Raw genomic sequence first — 15,729 nt, 5'->3', positions numbered from 1 at the left:
TTCCTAAACATTCTCTCAGTTTTCGTTCTTTGTTTTTCAGCCCTTAAATTTTCTGTCTGTCTTCATTGAACCTGTGACCTTAAATTCTCTGTCAGTCTTTATTGAACCTGTGATCTTAAATTCTCTGCACCTTAGCATTAATCACGCCCGCTTCCACTGTTTGTTTCTTCTGCTGCTGTTTTTGCCGGTAAGTTTTTCTTTTCTTTATTTCCACTGTTTTACGCTGTGTTGATTTGTAAATTCTCTGCTACTGTTGTTCCTTGTTTGTGATGAAGAACTTCTTTTTGATGCTTGCATACTAGTTTGCCCCTGTTCTTTATCTTAAATCAAGGAAGCCACTGTTTTGCTTGTATTTGAGTTTTTGAGGGTCTGAATTTTATGGAATTTTGAGCATGTATACTAATTTTAGGGTTTCTGCGTTATCGTGTGTGTATTGCTATTGATGTGGTTTTTTGATCTTTGGTAATGTTTTTGGATGTGTGTAACTTGTTCTTGATTTTAATCTTTTCGCAGCCATGTCTGACCGTCCGCGACTTACTTGTCAGACTCCTGGTTCTGGTCTATCGAGATCTCCTCCGCGTAGAGAATCTCAAGATGATGCTCGTCGGAGTCGAGTTTCTTCTGGAGCGAAGGCCTCGTCTTCTAGGGAAGAGATTCCTCCGACAAATCCTTCTGGTTCCCGAAGAGTCTTCGATCGCGCAGCGTCTCGTCCTCGTGATGATATTAGGAGTACGCAGGCTCCGCCTCGTGCTGTTGCTTTTGACGTTCCTCCTCTACGTTCGTTAGTGCCTGAGCATCATCTGCGGTCCCCTCCAACTTTTAAAGGGAAGAATACGAAGGGTGTAGTTCCGAGGGCTGAATCTTCAAAGAATCCTCCGGTGAAGAGAAAAGCTTCCGAAGCGTTCATTAGATCATCCGGCCCCGCCGAGGAGGATGAGGCTGCCCCCTTGATACGTAGTGTCTCGGTTAGTAAGAAAAAAGTAACCTTCAAGCATATTGATCTCGAAATATTCAAGGAAAAGCATGAGCTCCAAGCCTTCGGGGTTCGTTTCTATGCCTCTGAGGATGATATTACTTATGAGCTTACTCAAAGTATGAGTTCGATGATTTTCATTTGTTAACGACGGTTGGAGCGTTCTAAGCTGGTCTTATGCTGCCGTTGTACAAATCAGGTGATTCCTTCTACTATGACGTGCTCGCTAGTCGTGAAGGCTCTTCCACAAATACTCACAGCCGTTCCGTATCCCAACTATCGGGGAATTATCTCCGCGCCCTGAAGGAGTGCTATCTGCGGAGTAAGAGGGAGACGTCGATGACTTGCTACGTCCCCAATTCCGCGGAGAAGGAATGGTATACTCCTGAGAATTTCAATAACTCCTTCGGTGATTACGTCAATAGTAGGAACCGCAAGCCGTGGAGTGTCAGCCTTCGGAATCTCGCTGCTCCTCGGGGCGAGATTCGTCTGTTAAATGAGGTCAGCGATGCCAAGCTGAAGTATGTTCCTGGCACGGAGGGGTCTAGTCATCGGAAACTCTTCCCAGCGCGCGAGAGGATCAAGCGCTATCATGACTACGAGTGGCACGCCACCGTTATCGAAATAGTTGGTTCGTGGGCTTACGGTTGGATTCCTGGTCCCCGCGGTTGGCGGCCTACCGAGAGTAGTAAGCCACGCGAGTCTCCTCCTGCTCGTTATGGAGATTTCTGTCCCTGGCGTTTGAACTTTGCGGGTATGAATTTTCCTTATGCCCTTGACATCGTAGAGGGAGACGAGGAGGAAGGTTCTTGTGCTATACTTCCACCGAAGAATACCTCAACTGCTCAGGTACGCGGATTCTGGCGGCGCTTCTTCTTTTTAGAAATTCATCTGACGGGAAAAATAATTCTTTTTGTGGTGTTGTTTTTCAGGTGTTGAAGAAGAAAAAGATTAAGCCGAAGCAATCTTCTACTATTGTGATGGGCGAGGCTGAGGCCCAAGAAGAAGTTACTAGTCCAGTGAACGAAGAGTTTGCTGAGGATGAGGAGATTACAGATGGGGAGGAACGTACTGGTACTTCCCCTATCAATGTCGAAGAAGAGGTCTTCGTTGGTCATGTTGGTGATGAAGGAAGGAACAAAGCCGTGGTGGCTGATGGCGTTGTTATTGGGGGCATTTCTGTCCCTGCTGGTGATGTCGTGGATACCCTTCCCGCCTCTCAAGAATTTTCTTTTGATCGGATGTACTCCACGGGGGAGTTCTTTGACGATGCCCTCGATTTTCCCGAGGACTTCTCTTTACTTTCCCCCAATGATAATTGGGATGTTCTTGGTGGTGATGGTAATGGAGACGCTACTGTTGAAGATGGTGGCGCGGAGGAGCATGCCGACATTTGTGCTGAGGGGGCCGTGTCAGAGAAGGGGAAATCGGTCATTGATGCGCCTGCTGATAATCTTCCCCAGTCGCCAACGTCTGAGGGCGAGGACGCCATCATGGATTGGTTCAAGGAAAAGAATCTTCTATTTGTCCGTCATCCTGCCCCTGTTGTTGCTGGGGAAAAGGAATCTACTGCGTATACCCGTCGCATGATGGAGATGTCGTCTAAGGCGCGGGTGTCTGAAGCCTGCGGAAAAAATTTGAGTGTTCCCGAAGCTACCCTTGTGCCAGAGCCTCCTACTTCCGTTGCAGATATGATGGCCATCGCCGACGGGTATCAATATGGCTTTCCGCAGCAGCGTGTCTTGGAGGTAAATTTCCGTACATACTTTTTCGTGACAATCGAATGCTTCGGTGAAATAATGTTTGTCATCTTGATGTGTAGATGATGAGGAGTGAGCATTGTAACCACGTGTTGTATCAGTTCTTCAAAGCGAAATCTCTGAAGCTCGAGGCTAAGCTTCGTCACAGAGAAAAGGAATTATCTGCGACTGAGGTAGAAATAGAAGAACTGAGAAAAAGCCTCAAGGAGAAAGAGAAGCTGGGTGAAGCAGAGGCCGGTCTTCGTTCCGAGCTTGTTGTTGTTCGCGCTGAGTTAGAGCAAACTCGCAGCCAAGTTTCAACTTTCACAGGTTTGGTTCTTCTTCCCTCGCAGTATGTCGTCATTCCTCTATTTCTTAGTTGTTCTGTCTGAGTCTCCCCACCCTATCTCCAGTGGGTGGCGTCCCCGAGCTGATATGGCTTCGAAACGAAAGAGCTCGGCAAAAATCTCGTATTAGAGATCTGGTTGAGAAAATTAAGAGTGAAGCCAAGAAATGGGATGCTCGGGCTGAGGTATGGCGCGCGAGGCATGTTCAGATGGTCGACATGCAAAATCTGTACAACCATGATCGTGCTTTATTTAATGGCACACTGCTGTGGACACGTGATAGTCTGCGGGAAGCCCGTGAGCGTACTTCCTTGCTGGAGTCTAGGATTCAGCTGCTGGAGGAAGAATTACAGAAGGCTCGATCCATTCCTCTTTCAGGGATTAAGGATAATATGCTCTGTCTTTTCAGAGAAAGAGATGATGCCCGTGCCGAAGCCCATGCTCTAAGCAAGGCCCTTGCCGCGTCCCGCGTTGAAGTAGCTCGTCAGGCTGAGTCTGAGAGGAATCTTGAAGTGTGTATGTACAGACTTAGCAAAGGGGTCTCAGAGATAAATAAAGAGGTCGACCATCTTCGTCACATGGACTCGATGAAGCAGGTAGAATTAGATGCTTGTCAATTTACTCTCACCAACCTTCAACTAGACTATAAGAAATTATCCGCGGAATATGACCATCTTGATGAAGCGCGAGATGCGGTTGTTAATGAGTATGAAGAGGCTTCGGCTTGTGTCGAAGGTATAATCCTATTTCATCGAGTGTGACCGTGTTTTTTTTCTGCGCTAACTCCGTGGTGTTGTCTTTTTCAGAGCTCGAGGGACACCTTCGCGTCACAAATGAAAAACTTGAAAAGGCTCAATCTTCCTTAGCGCAGCAGGAAGAACAGACCAATCATTTCAAGAATTTAGCGGCAACCCGCGAGGAGGCCGTTGGTGCTGCTTCTAGAGAAGTAAATCGTCTATCTTCGTTATTATCCCAAGCCCAACAGCGGATAACAGTTATTAAGCACAAGGCTCGTTGTCAATTGGCTGAGGAGACGAACAAGATGCTGGAGAGGATAGAACTTGGCCTAAAGAACGAGCATGGTCTCGTGAAGAACTATCCTCGTCGTCCAGTTCCTTCTGCCTTTCCTGACTCCTCGGGACCTTCTTCTGGTGGGAGCGTCCCTTCAAGTCTTCGGAATAATCCTGCCGATGGGGCAGCAATCTAGGCCGAGACCGCAGCATTTTGTAGGGGCCGCGGCATCATTATTCTTCCCTTTTCGTAATCATGTAACAAGAATATTTTTTGCTGATATCCTGTAAAAGGAATATTTTTTGATGTGTATCCCTGAATTGGCCTTTCACTTTTTGTAATCATCCTTTATGAAATGGATCCTTTTCTTGATATACCTGCAATGTTGGTTTGTTTTTATTTTAAGCATTTGTGAAAAAACAAAGCAAAAGTTTTTAAGTGTTTGAGTGCGATACTGAAGGAAGGTACCTTCGTGCTCGTCTTGAGACCTGTCACCCCGCTGGCGAATCCTGGGCCAGAGGATTCCCAGACGGTGGGGGTCGGGGCAACGTTCTAGGATATGGGATTAAAATATTTACACACCCATTCCGTCGACCCGTTGCTTTAAGATTGGTTGGGTATCTCTTTCTGCTGGGTGCCTTCCCCCTGGTCTTACACTTATGGACACTGATGGGGGAGCCCTGAGAGATTGCAGATTAACTACTTTCCCCAATATTGTCGATAGATTCCGCTGATTTGATAATTTGAAAGCTTGTTTGATTGATAAGTTGAGGCCTGCAATTCCTCTTCCAGAGATAGAAACATGTGGAACGGTTAGGCTCCCTTCTTCTTCTGGTACACTCCAAGCATATTCAAGTCTGCGTTGCTCCTATGAGAAGTATGGTTTGATCCACTTAGCATTCCAAGGATGCCAGAGGACCTCGCCTTTTAGATTACGAAGGTAGTAGGAACCGTTACCCGCAACGTCGTGTATTACAAAAGGTCCTCCCCACGTAGGTGCTAATTTTCCCAATTTCTTTTCTTGCTGATACCGTGGGATTGTTCTCAACACATACTTCCCCTCTACAAAATTCCGCAGCTTTACCTTTTTGTTGTACTCCCTTGCTAGTCTTCGTTGATAATTTTCCATCTTTTGTAATGCGACTTCCCTTCTTCCTTCCAAGTCGTCCAACCTTTCTAACATCATATCTGTTGTGAGGTTTTTCTCCCAAGATTCGGTCTTCGTGGTTGGCATGAGTATTTCCGTAGGTATGACTGCTTCAGCTCCATAAGTTAGAAGAAACGGGGATTCCCCGGTGGCGGATCTTCGTGTTGTCCTGTATGCCCATAACACATTGTGCAGTTGTTCGCACCATCTCCCTTTATGCTCGTCTAATTGTTTTTTCAGTATAAGGGCGAGGGTCTTGTTGGTAGCTTCCGCTTGTCCGTTTCTTTGAGGGTATATGGGGGTGGATTTGTTCTTTCTTATTTTGAAAGTATCGAAGAGCATGTCTATATTTTTCCCCTGTAATTGCTTGCCATTATCAGATACGATTTCAGCGGGTATACCAAATCTGCAAATGATGTTCTGGAATATGAAAGTAAACACATCCACGTCTCTGATCCTGGCCAAGGCCTTAGCCTCCACCCATTTACTGAAGTAGTCCGTGGCTACTATCAAAAATCGTCTTATCCCTGATCCTTCGATGAAAGGCCCGACGATGTCTACGCCCCATTTTGCAAATGGCCACGGGCTATCGATGGAGTTTAACATTGTCGCCGGCGCGTGGATCTTTTTTGCGAAGCGCTGACATTCTTCACATCGTCGGGACATCCTCGCGGCATCCTGTATCATTGTCGGCCAGTAATATCCTTGCGTTTTTGCTTTGTCAGCTAGTGATCTCATGCCGCTATGATTCCCCGCGTCACCATAATGGATATCATTTAGAATTCGATGCCCCTCTTTGCGGGACAAGCAACGTAGTAATGGTCCAAGGAAGGATTTCTTATACAGGACCCCATCCCGAAGATCATATCTTCCCACTTTGGAGAGTATCTTCCTAGCTTGTTTCTGATCCGCAGGTAAGCTTCCTTTTTCGAGAAAGGCATGGATTGTCACTCTCCATTCGTCTTCGTTGCTGAAGTCTTTGTCTTGATTTGCTCTTGACAGGATATCCTCTTCGTCAAAGTAATTATGGATGTCTTCTCCTACCTGGTCTTCGATATTTTCTTCCACTGTATCTTGGTTGGTAGCGAAGGAGAATTGAGATGCAATCGAAGGCTCGTATACCCTTGCCATTTTAATAGCTTCGACATTTTTATCCCTCAGCATGGATGATATATATGCTAGGGAATCCGCGTGCCTGAGGTCCCTTCTGCATAAGTGCCGGAACTTAATGTTCGGGATTTGTGATGCCAATGTTTGGACCAAGGCCATGTAAGCTGAGAGGGTGTCATCGTACACATTATACTCGAGCCCTATTTGCCGTATGACAAGCTGCGAATCACTTGTCAGACTTACATCGGTTATCCCCATCTCTATTATTATACGGAGCGCGTGTACGACAGCTTCGTATTCAACAATGTTGTTGGTATGCTCTTTGAATTCCAATCTAAGTGCCTGTATAATCCTTTCTCCAGTTGGGGTGATAATGACAATGCCTATTCCTGCTCCTTCCTTATTTTTGGATCCGTCGACGAAGACTTCCCATTGTCTTTGACTCGCAGGTTCGAGGATATCCATTGGATCCTTGTTTTCTTCCTCGGCTTCTGGTATTCCCTTAATCTCTTCGTTGTTGTCAAGGGGGAGGTCTGCTAAGAAATCCGCCAGAACTTGGGACTTCCGAGAATGTTGAATTTCATGAATGATGTTGAATTGATCCAGATGGGTGTTCCATTTGGCTATTCGGCCCACCTTTCCCGCGCTTTTGAGGACTGCTTCCAATGGTGCTTTGCATGGGACCCTGACGAGGTGAGTTAGGAAGTAGGTTCTCAGTTTTTGGGTAGCCCATACCAGTGCGAGGATGAGTTATTCAATCTTAGTATAATTTCTTTCCGCAGAATTGAGGGTCTTGCTGATGTAATAGATAGGTTGTTCTATCTTTGTATTGGTTTTGACTAATACCGCGCTGACTGCGTCCTCTGTTGCTGCTATGTATAGTGCCAAAACCTCGTCAGGGTCTGGCTTCTGCAGGATCGGGATTGAGGCTAGGTGTTCTTTGATTTTTTGGAATGCTTCTTCGCATTCAGCGGTCCATTCGAACCTGCTCCCTTTTTTGAGAATATTGAAGAAATGTTTGCATTTGTCTGAAGACCGTGCAATAAATCTTCCCAACGCTGCTATAGATCCATTGAGCTTCTGTACTTTCTTTAAATTCTTTGGGGACGGCATCTCTACTATGGCTTGAATCTTTGGTGGGTCTACCTCGATGCCCCTTTTTGTTACCATATACCCGAGGAACTTCCCCGAGGTGACACCGAAAGTACATTTCTCCGGATTCACTTTCATGTGATGCTGTCTCATTGCTTTGAAGATATTCCTCAGGTTATGGTGGTGATCTTTACGCAGCTTGCTTTTGACGAGCATGTCGTCAACGTAGAATTCTAGGGTTCCTCCAATCCATGGCTTGAAGATATCATCGACCATCCTTTGGTATGTTGCCCCTGCGTTTCGAAGTCCGAAAGGCATTCTAGTATAGCAATAAAGGCCATGTGGGGTGTAGAACGCTGTGTGTGGCTGATCTTCTTCTGCCAGGGCTACTTGGTTGTAACCAGAATATCCGTCCATGAACGACAGCTCTTCGTACCCTTCCACTGCTTCAACCAGTTGATCTATGCTCGGCAGGGGATAGCTGTCCTTTGGACATGCCTTGTTGAGATTAGTAAAGTCGATGCATATTCTAACCCCTCCATTTTTCTTAGGAACAATGACCATGTTGGAGATCCAGGTAGGATACTTGACTTCCTTGATAAATCCTGCGTCTAGTAGTTTCCGAAGTTCTGTTTCTACTGCCTCATGATACTCTGGAGCTACTTTTCGTATTTTCTGCCTGAACGGGGGCGTGCCCGGTTTGATGCGTAGTTCATGTTGGATTACTTTTGGGTCAATCCTCGGCATATCTCCTAGCTTCCAGGCGAACACATCCGCGTATTCCTTAAGTAATTTGGTTAAGGAATGCTCCCTTTCTTCGTCCATTATGGTCCCGATTTTGATCATCTTCGGGTTTTCTTCCGTTCCTATGTTGATTTCCTTTACGGGCTCCACTGGTGTGAACACAGGCTTCGGGTTTCCGAGGGCTGGGATGTTCTTTAATTTCTATTTAGCGTGTTTCTGTTCTTCGCTGGTTGTTGAAGTACTTGTTTCTGTGCTTAGGACATTATCATCTTTCGTCAAGCCCTTCCCTGTAGTTTCCTTGAGGAACAGGTCTATGGCCTTCTCTTTCGCCGTTTCTTGATTTTTTACTCTTCGGATTTTTCGCTGCTCTTCTTGCTCGTTGTTGATATGATCCTGAGTGCCCTGGCACTCTCGTGTAGTGATCCGATCTCCCTTGATTTCCATTACTCCCTCAGGTGTTGGAAATATGAGATATTGGTGGTACGTTGCCGCAACTCCTTTGAGCTTATGTATCCATTTTCGTCCAATAATAGCGTTGTAGGGGGAAGGGGTGTCCACCACACTGAATCGGGTTTCCAGTTTCATGGGCCCTGCGTTAACCTGCAACACGATGTCTCCCAAGGGCTTCGTGGCTGCTCCATTGAATCCATAGATGGTGTGATAAGAGGTCATTAACTGTTCATCATGGAGCTTCATCTGTTTGAATGCATCGTAAAATAGGACGTTTACGGAGCTTCCCCCGTCTATGAGGATCTTTTTGAGGTTACATCCAGCTACTGGTAGTGTTAGGACCAAGGGATCGTTATGGTCTTCCATATCTTCTTCGATATCCTCGGCATCGAAGATGATAGGAGATTCCATCCATTCTTCGTGTTCGTTCACCACTATCCCCTCGACCTTATATAATTCGCAGCGGTCTTCGAATTGCTTCCGTAACCTCTTTCCTATCTGCGCTGTAAGTGAGGGTCCTGTGGCTTCAGAACACGAGATTGTGTTGATTGTTCGGTTTCCTTCCGGAAGTTGGACTGGTTTGGTTCGCTTAGATCTGTCCTCGGTAACATCCTTTCGTACGTAATGTTTGAGCTCTCCCGCATCAATTAATTTTTGGATCATTATTTTAAGGTTCTTGCACTTTTCGGTCTGGTGTCCGTTGAAACAGTGATATTCACAGTAATCTTTAGACTTCTCGGATCTCGGAGGCTGCTTTCCCTTAGACCATGGCCACTCCAAGTTTTCCCTCCCTTTGATCTCTCGTAGGATACGAGCATAGCTAGCGTTGAGTTTCGTGTAAACTTGATCTTCGAATTTTCGGTCACCTGCTCTTCGTTCATCCCTTCGTTCCTTCCTATCTTCGTGAGGTCTCTCCCCTGAGCAACTCCTTTTGGCCCCATTGGTTTGTTCCGATGAATTGGTGCGATGAGACCTCTGCGGATATGCCCTCGGGTTTTCCCGTTGAATTTCTTCAAGTCGAGCATGCTTTTCGATAATTATTCGAAGATCTCCCTCTGTCTTAGGCACGCTCCCATGAATTTCAACAAATAGGGGACTCATTCGGTCTAAGCCCCATTTGTAGCAATTGATGCTTACCACTGGGTCCACGCTACCTATGGCTTGGCAGATCTTGTGCCATCTGTTAGTGTACTCCCTCGTGGTTTCCTTGTATCCAATCGCTAGTGAAAAGAGCTTATCCATTCCGGTGTTTACAGTCTTGTTGTACATATACGTTCTTAAGAATTTCTCTGCGAGTTGGTCGTATGAGTGGATAGAATTTGGTGGCAGATTATCGAACCATGATAACGCCGATCCCTTCAGGCTTGACGGGAAGTATCTGCAGAGTACGGCGTCGTTCTGACCCCATCTAGCTAAGACACGGTTGTAGTACCGAATATGTGCAGCAGGGTCGCTGGATCCATCATAGCATTCGAACGTTGGGACAGGGCATTTCAGTGGAATAGGGGTGTTGGCCAAGCGATGAGTTAAGGGCGTGGAGTTAGATTCTCTCATGACTTCTTCTAACCTCCCCCCGCCTTGTTTATTTTTTAATTGCCTGATCTCGGCCATCATCTCATCTCGTAGTTCTTCCATTGCGCGGTGGTGCCCTAAATTCTTCTGTTCGTTACCGTCTGACTCTCCATCGTCATAATCCGGGTCAGATACGCTACTTCCCCTTGTCGCGTCTTCATTAGCCGCTATAACGACTCTATAGTCTCGGTTTGGCTCTGGTGCTTTGGATTTTGCTTCATCAAGTTGTTGGCTGGTCTTCGTGCTTAGAGCAATCCGCTCCTTTAAATCTTGATTTTCTCTGGCCAACAGGGCTACAGCATCTGCGTAAACTTGCTGGCTCTTCTTCAGTTCCTCAAGCTCAGCCATCAGTCGGTGTGATTGGTTGGACCCCTGATTGGGGGTCCCAGTGCGTGCTACGACAGCCATGGTGCCTCCCTCCTCCATGGTCTGCACTAAAGGTGGAAGGGGTTCAGCTTCGGTCGCTGGCATTTCCAAATTGGTTAGTTGACGAAATACATTCTTCCTGGAGAGGATTAATACATGCAAGTTATAATATACGGGTTAAAGTTTTACTAAAGGAGATCCTTAGTATAAAAACTACGAAAAACCCCCCAGAGAGACGGGTTCGCATGAGATTTAAAGAAAATCGTAAATCCGCGGATTAGAACAATAAATCCTATCGAACATAAAAGGTGGGTTTTTAACACAATACAATTAACAAATGATCTATACGGTCCGAGCTGATAAATCAGAGAAATCATATGCCAATTTAAAATGAAATCACAGGATAAGATAAATCTTTTACCGGGACGAAGTCCCTGTTTCTAGCGCCAAATTGTAAACACACAAATCACGAAGGGATCCGAGTGCTCACAATCAATCATCATCAACTAAGGAGATTTGTGATGATGATATCCTAGTATTGATTCATTGGCTCAAAACCTTCGGGTTTATCATAGCCTCATCTAACGACTCCATGCGAGGCGTTTGCGCACGAGATATAAGTACAAGCAAAGAAAACAAAACGTATAAGTAAAGATCCATGGGGCTAAATAAATATAAAGTGCTGAAATGTAAATAAGACCAAGGTTTACGTGGTTCAGCACTAAGGCCTACGTCCACGGGGTTAGTTGTTTTACTATCTTCTTCACGGTTACACGAATAGTCGAATGACTTTTGGGTTTACATGTTTCTCTCTTCTAAATGATTAACTTACACTTGCAAACTCTCTCCCTCTCCTTCCCTTCCTGATTCTTCTGCCCCCCTTTCCTCTTGGTGGAGACGGGGTATTTATAAGGTTAGAATGTGGGACCCATCTCTGATGACCGTTGGAACCTTATCTTCTTGTGTTCTTGCGTCTATCACGCAGAGGTCTGCGTTTTCCCCTTGATCCCGCAGAGGCATCCTCGCTCGTTCCACAGGTTGATCGACACGTACACTGCTCAGAGTGTTTAATGTGGGTAGTTGAGGGGTCTGCTCGTGTCAGACAAGTGTCTTCTGCCCCTGTCACGTCCGTGTCAGCTAACTTTCTCTCCACCGTTGATCCTAGCTTCTCTTTTGGGGATGCGATAAAGTAACTCCTCGGGGTTTATTTGGTGTTTCGTGGCGCATCATGTTTTGATGTTTTGGCCTGCATGGTTTCCACGTATCTTTTTATATACACGTGTCTGATAGTGAGATATATGTGTACACAGTTCTCTTTTGCTTTGTGAATCATCCTGATCTTTCTCTTGCTCCAGATTCATAGAGAATTGAAATATTTTGGAATTTTTGTTCACCTTAAATTTGATGCATAAATGGATGTCATTTTTTTTATATGAATGACATGCTTCTTTGTAAAGCGACTGCGTTAGAATTCTCAAAGCGCTCATGCTTTTGACTTTTATTATAAAGCTAAGCTATTTTGTACACAGTATTACTATGTGGTTACTCTCGCTGTTTGTAATGGATCATGATATCCCCTAGAATAATCAAAAAAAAAAGTCACCCATTCCTCGTGGTGATCTTGTTTTTATGTCGCTCTGTCCATTCCAACGACCCGTCCAGTCATTACCATAAGTAAAAATTACTACCACATCCATTTTCAAATTTTGCACAATGTGAAACCCACGGAAAAAAAAATACAGGCGCGCACACATCTCAAAATTTTCGCAGACCCAGAATTTTTAGAATTTTGTTTTTCGCTTTTTAACAGTCTTCTCTTATCTGTATCTCTTTCGTTTTGATTTTCATTACAAAACCTCTCCCCGATTCGATGGGTACTCACCATGGATCCAAACCTCTCCCTGAAGCCGAGAAGAAGAAGGAAGAACAGAGTGAATTGCTGGCGGCCTGAAATTCCATTGAAATTGGTTGGTAGTTGTTATTAGTTGAGTAATGAATGGAAGAGTTACAGATACAAAAGCTTTAGTGGGGGTTAGACTGAGGTTCTGGTGTCGATACTTATTCTTGCTGGGAACAATTTGTCACCAACCTAGCAGTGATTTTAGAAGGTATTTATAAAGGGGATCTGTTGCAGTGATTTTAGTGGGTTCTGTTGGTTCGATTTGGAGGAGATTTAGCTTGTTCTTCAGTGAACTTCAGCTGGAAACAAGTCGTTATTGTGACTGATTATATAGACGCATTGAATGGGTTTTGTGTTGTTGAATTAATGGTTGTGGTGTTTGTTTTCCAAAGGGGTTAGGACACATTTCAGAAGTATAACAAAATGGAACTGTAATGCTAATTCAAGAGAATGAATCTGGGTGAGTTTGGAAGCTATAGAAGGTTGAAGCTACAACAAGATGAGTATATCATACAACCTTTTCGATTAAATGCCTGAACCGCTTCTGCTTAAGTTGTTTGCAGCTGCTAGCAATGGTTTGATGGTTGTGCAATGGGGATGTTTAGCACTGGCTAGTTGGTGTTCTCGACGCCAACTGAGAAGAGAGGAAGTATATGCGGAAGTACAATTTGTATGAGTAGTTTGAGAAGAAATATGAAATTGTTGCTATAACTAAAGTGGTGAGAACTGTTGCCAGGGAAGTGTGAACGTGATTGAAGAGTCCTGACTCAATTTAGTAGCATTCATGAAGAAACGAAGAAAAAGAAGAATTTAATGCTTTTGAATTTTCGGATTTATGTCCGTTCTGAATAGACCACAAAGTAACTTGGGCTATTTTGTTGCAATAATGGGGCTTCGGTATTCTTACTTGCTGATTTAACGCTCAGCAAACAGGGAAACGTGGAGATATGGCATCTTAACTTAGGCTGTTTTGTTGTTCATTATCGTGTGCACTCAAGCTTCTCCCAGTAAAAAGGTCAACCGAATAAAGAACTGTCTTACTTCTCTCGGCAGAACATGAAGTGGGTAAACATAGAATTTTTATTCCTTGTTAAATAACGTTTTCCAATATGAAGTCCACTAGTAGATAAAGGACGTGTCGCCACTTACTCCACTCATTTTTGCATGAGTTATAAAGACGCCGCATCTTATTTCCTATAGCAGTAAAAAGAAAGCAAATGGTTTTAAGCACCATTCTTAGATTGCTCATGAAGGCAGCATCTCTCCGAAATTGTGATTGTGGTGAATTGAGAAGGGTGTTAGCGCAAGCAGGTGAAGAATTAAGAAGAAGAGAAAGAAATGCATGAATGATGGATTTGATGATTGCATGGGTTTTGAAATGAATTATTGGTGTTGGTTTTGAGCTGGGCAGTAACAGAAGTAACATCAGTGCTGGTTTGTTGGTTTTGAGCTGGGCAGTAGCAGAAGTGGTGATATGTGTTTGGTTTAAAAAGGTGTTGCATGCACTGATGTTTGCATTGCAGAGAAGAATGGAGTCGGGCTGGATTTCCGACAATAATATCCGTAGATAAGAGAAGAAACATGAACAATGTACCCCACTAATTCTTGTCAGTGGGGGTACATTCTTCATGTTTCTTCTCTTATCTACATAAATGGTGGATTGCGATAGTGTTACTGAACTCGATTGTACTAGTATGCAATAATTATCTGTTATGCATCTAAAAATGTTGTCATGTACCTATAATAATATCTGCATAACATGTTATGCAGTCGTGAAAATGGATGCATAACCTATTATGCATCTACAAAATTTGTTACATAACTTGTTATGCACTCCAGAAAACGGTTGCATAACACGTTATGCAACAACTTTTTTGTCACTATTGAAACCAACAAAAACAAAGACTGCATAACTTGTCATGCACCTACAATAATATCTGCATAACAGGTTATGCATCGCAAAAATGGATGCATAACTTGTTATGCATCTGAAAATATGGCTTCATAATGCATTATGCATCGAAAAAATTGTTGCACAATCTTTTATGCATCGAGAAAATAGATGCATAATGCCTTATACATCAATTTTTTATGTAGTTACGCACTAATACTGTGGCTACATAACTTGTTATACATGCATAATTTGTTATGCAGTGGAGAAAATGGTTGCATAATTCGTTATGCGTCTGCAGAATGTGTTATGCATCTTTTTTGGTGGCTGCATAATGGTTATGTATCAAGTTTTCGAAAATTTTGCCTAAAATGATGATCACCTCCGATTTTTTCGTGAAAAACAAAATTTTGATATTCTTGTTTGTACTCATTGCGTAGCTCTCTTAAAAAGATTTCCAACAATATAAAATTTGTAAAATTCCAAGGCGTGGATTTTTAGACATGTTATATCCAAGTTGCGTTGCCAATTATACCCCTGATGCATAACCCGTCATGAGGATGCATAATCCGTCATGCAGATATTTTTAATAATTTCATATAATTATGGGTGTCACATAATTAAAAATTAATTGTGGGCTTGACAATGAGAGTATTATTATTTTTGGGCCTGCGCCTAATTTTTCCATAAGTGAAAAGGCTTTTAGAATGACCGACATTCGACAATAACTTAGAAGTGGGCTTTCCTGTCGTTTTATCCCGCCGCTTCATACAAGGTCGATGGGCGATTAAAACACAGACGTTCATTGAAACCTATTTTGAGGCATACTGAATTTTTTTGAGGCATACCAAATAATGCCAAAATAGAGCCACTAAATAAAAAACAACATCACCCCTTATTCACCCTTTTTGATAATGACGTAACTACCCTTATATAATTAGTGTTAATGATTATGATTATATTTGATTAATTAGGAATTTTAAGGATTGATTAAAAAACAAATTATTAGTGGTAAATTAGTGAAGAAACCTGATTTATGTGAGAGAGTTGGGGGTTTTTGAGAGGAAGAAGAAGAAGTGAGAAAAAAACTTGGGTTTTTAAATTTTAGTGATTAAAAGTGACCAAAATGTGTGATTCAAATCAGAGGTAGACTTCTATACGAGGTTTAATGTCCTTTTTATAAGTTGAATCTGTTAAAAAATTGAATTTTTAAAACCCAGATCTACTGACCAGATGAACGGTTCGGATGATAACTTGTCAGCCGAACCTCTTTTTTTTTTGAAAATATACCTAGGTTCGGCTAACAACTTGTGAGCCGAACCTAGGTATATTTTCAATAAACAGAGGTTCGGCTGACAAGTTATCAGCCGAACTTCACTCTGCAACT

Source organism: Papaver somniferum, chromosome 5, assembly GCF_003573695.1.
Source record: "Papaver somniferum cultivar HN1 chromosome 5, ASM357369v1, whole genome shotgun sequence".
NCBI classification, from domain to species: Eukaryota; Viridiplantae; Streptophyta; class Magnoliopsida; order Ranunculales; family Papaveraceae; genus Papaver; species Papaver somniferum.
The sequence above is the reverse complement of the archived record's forward strand: the minus strand, read 5'-3'. Positions refer to the sequence as shown.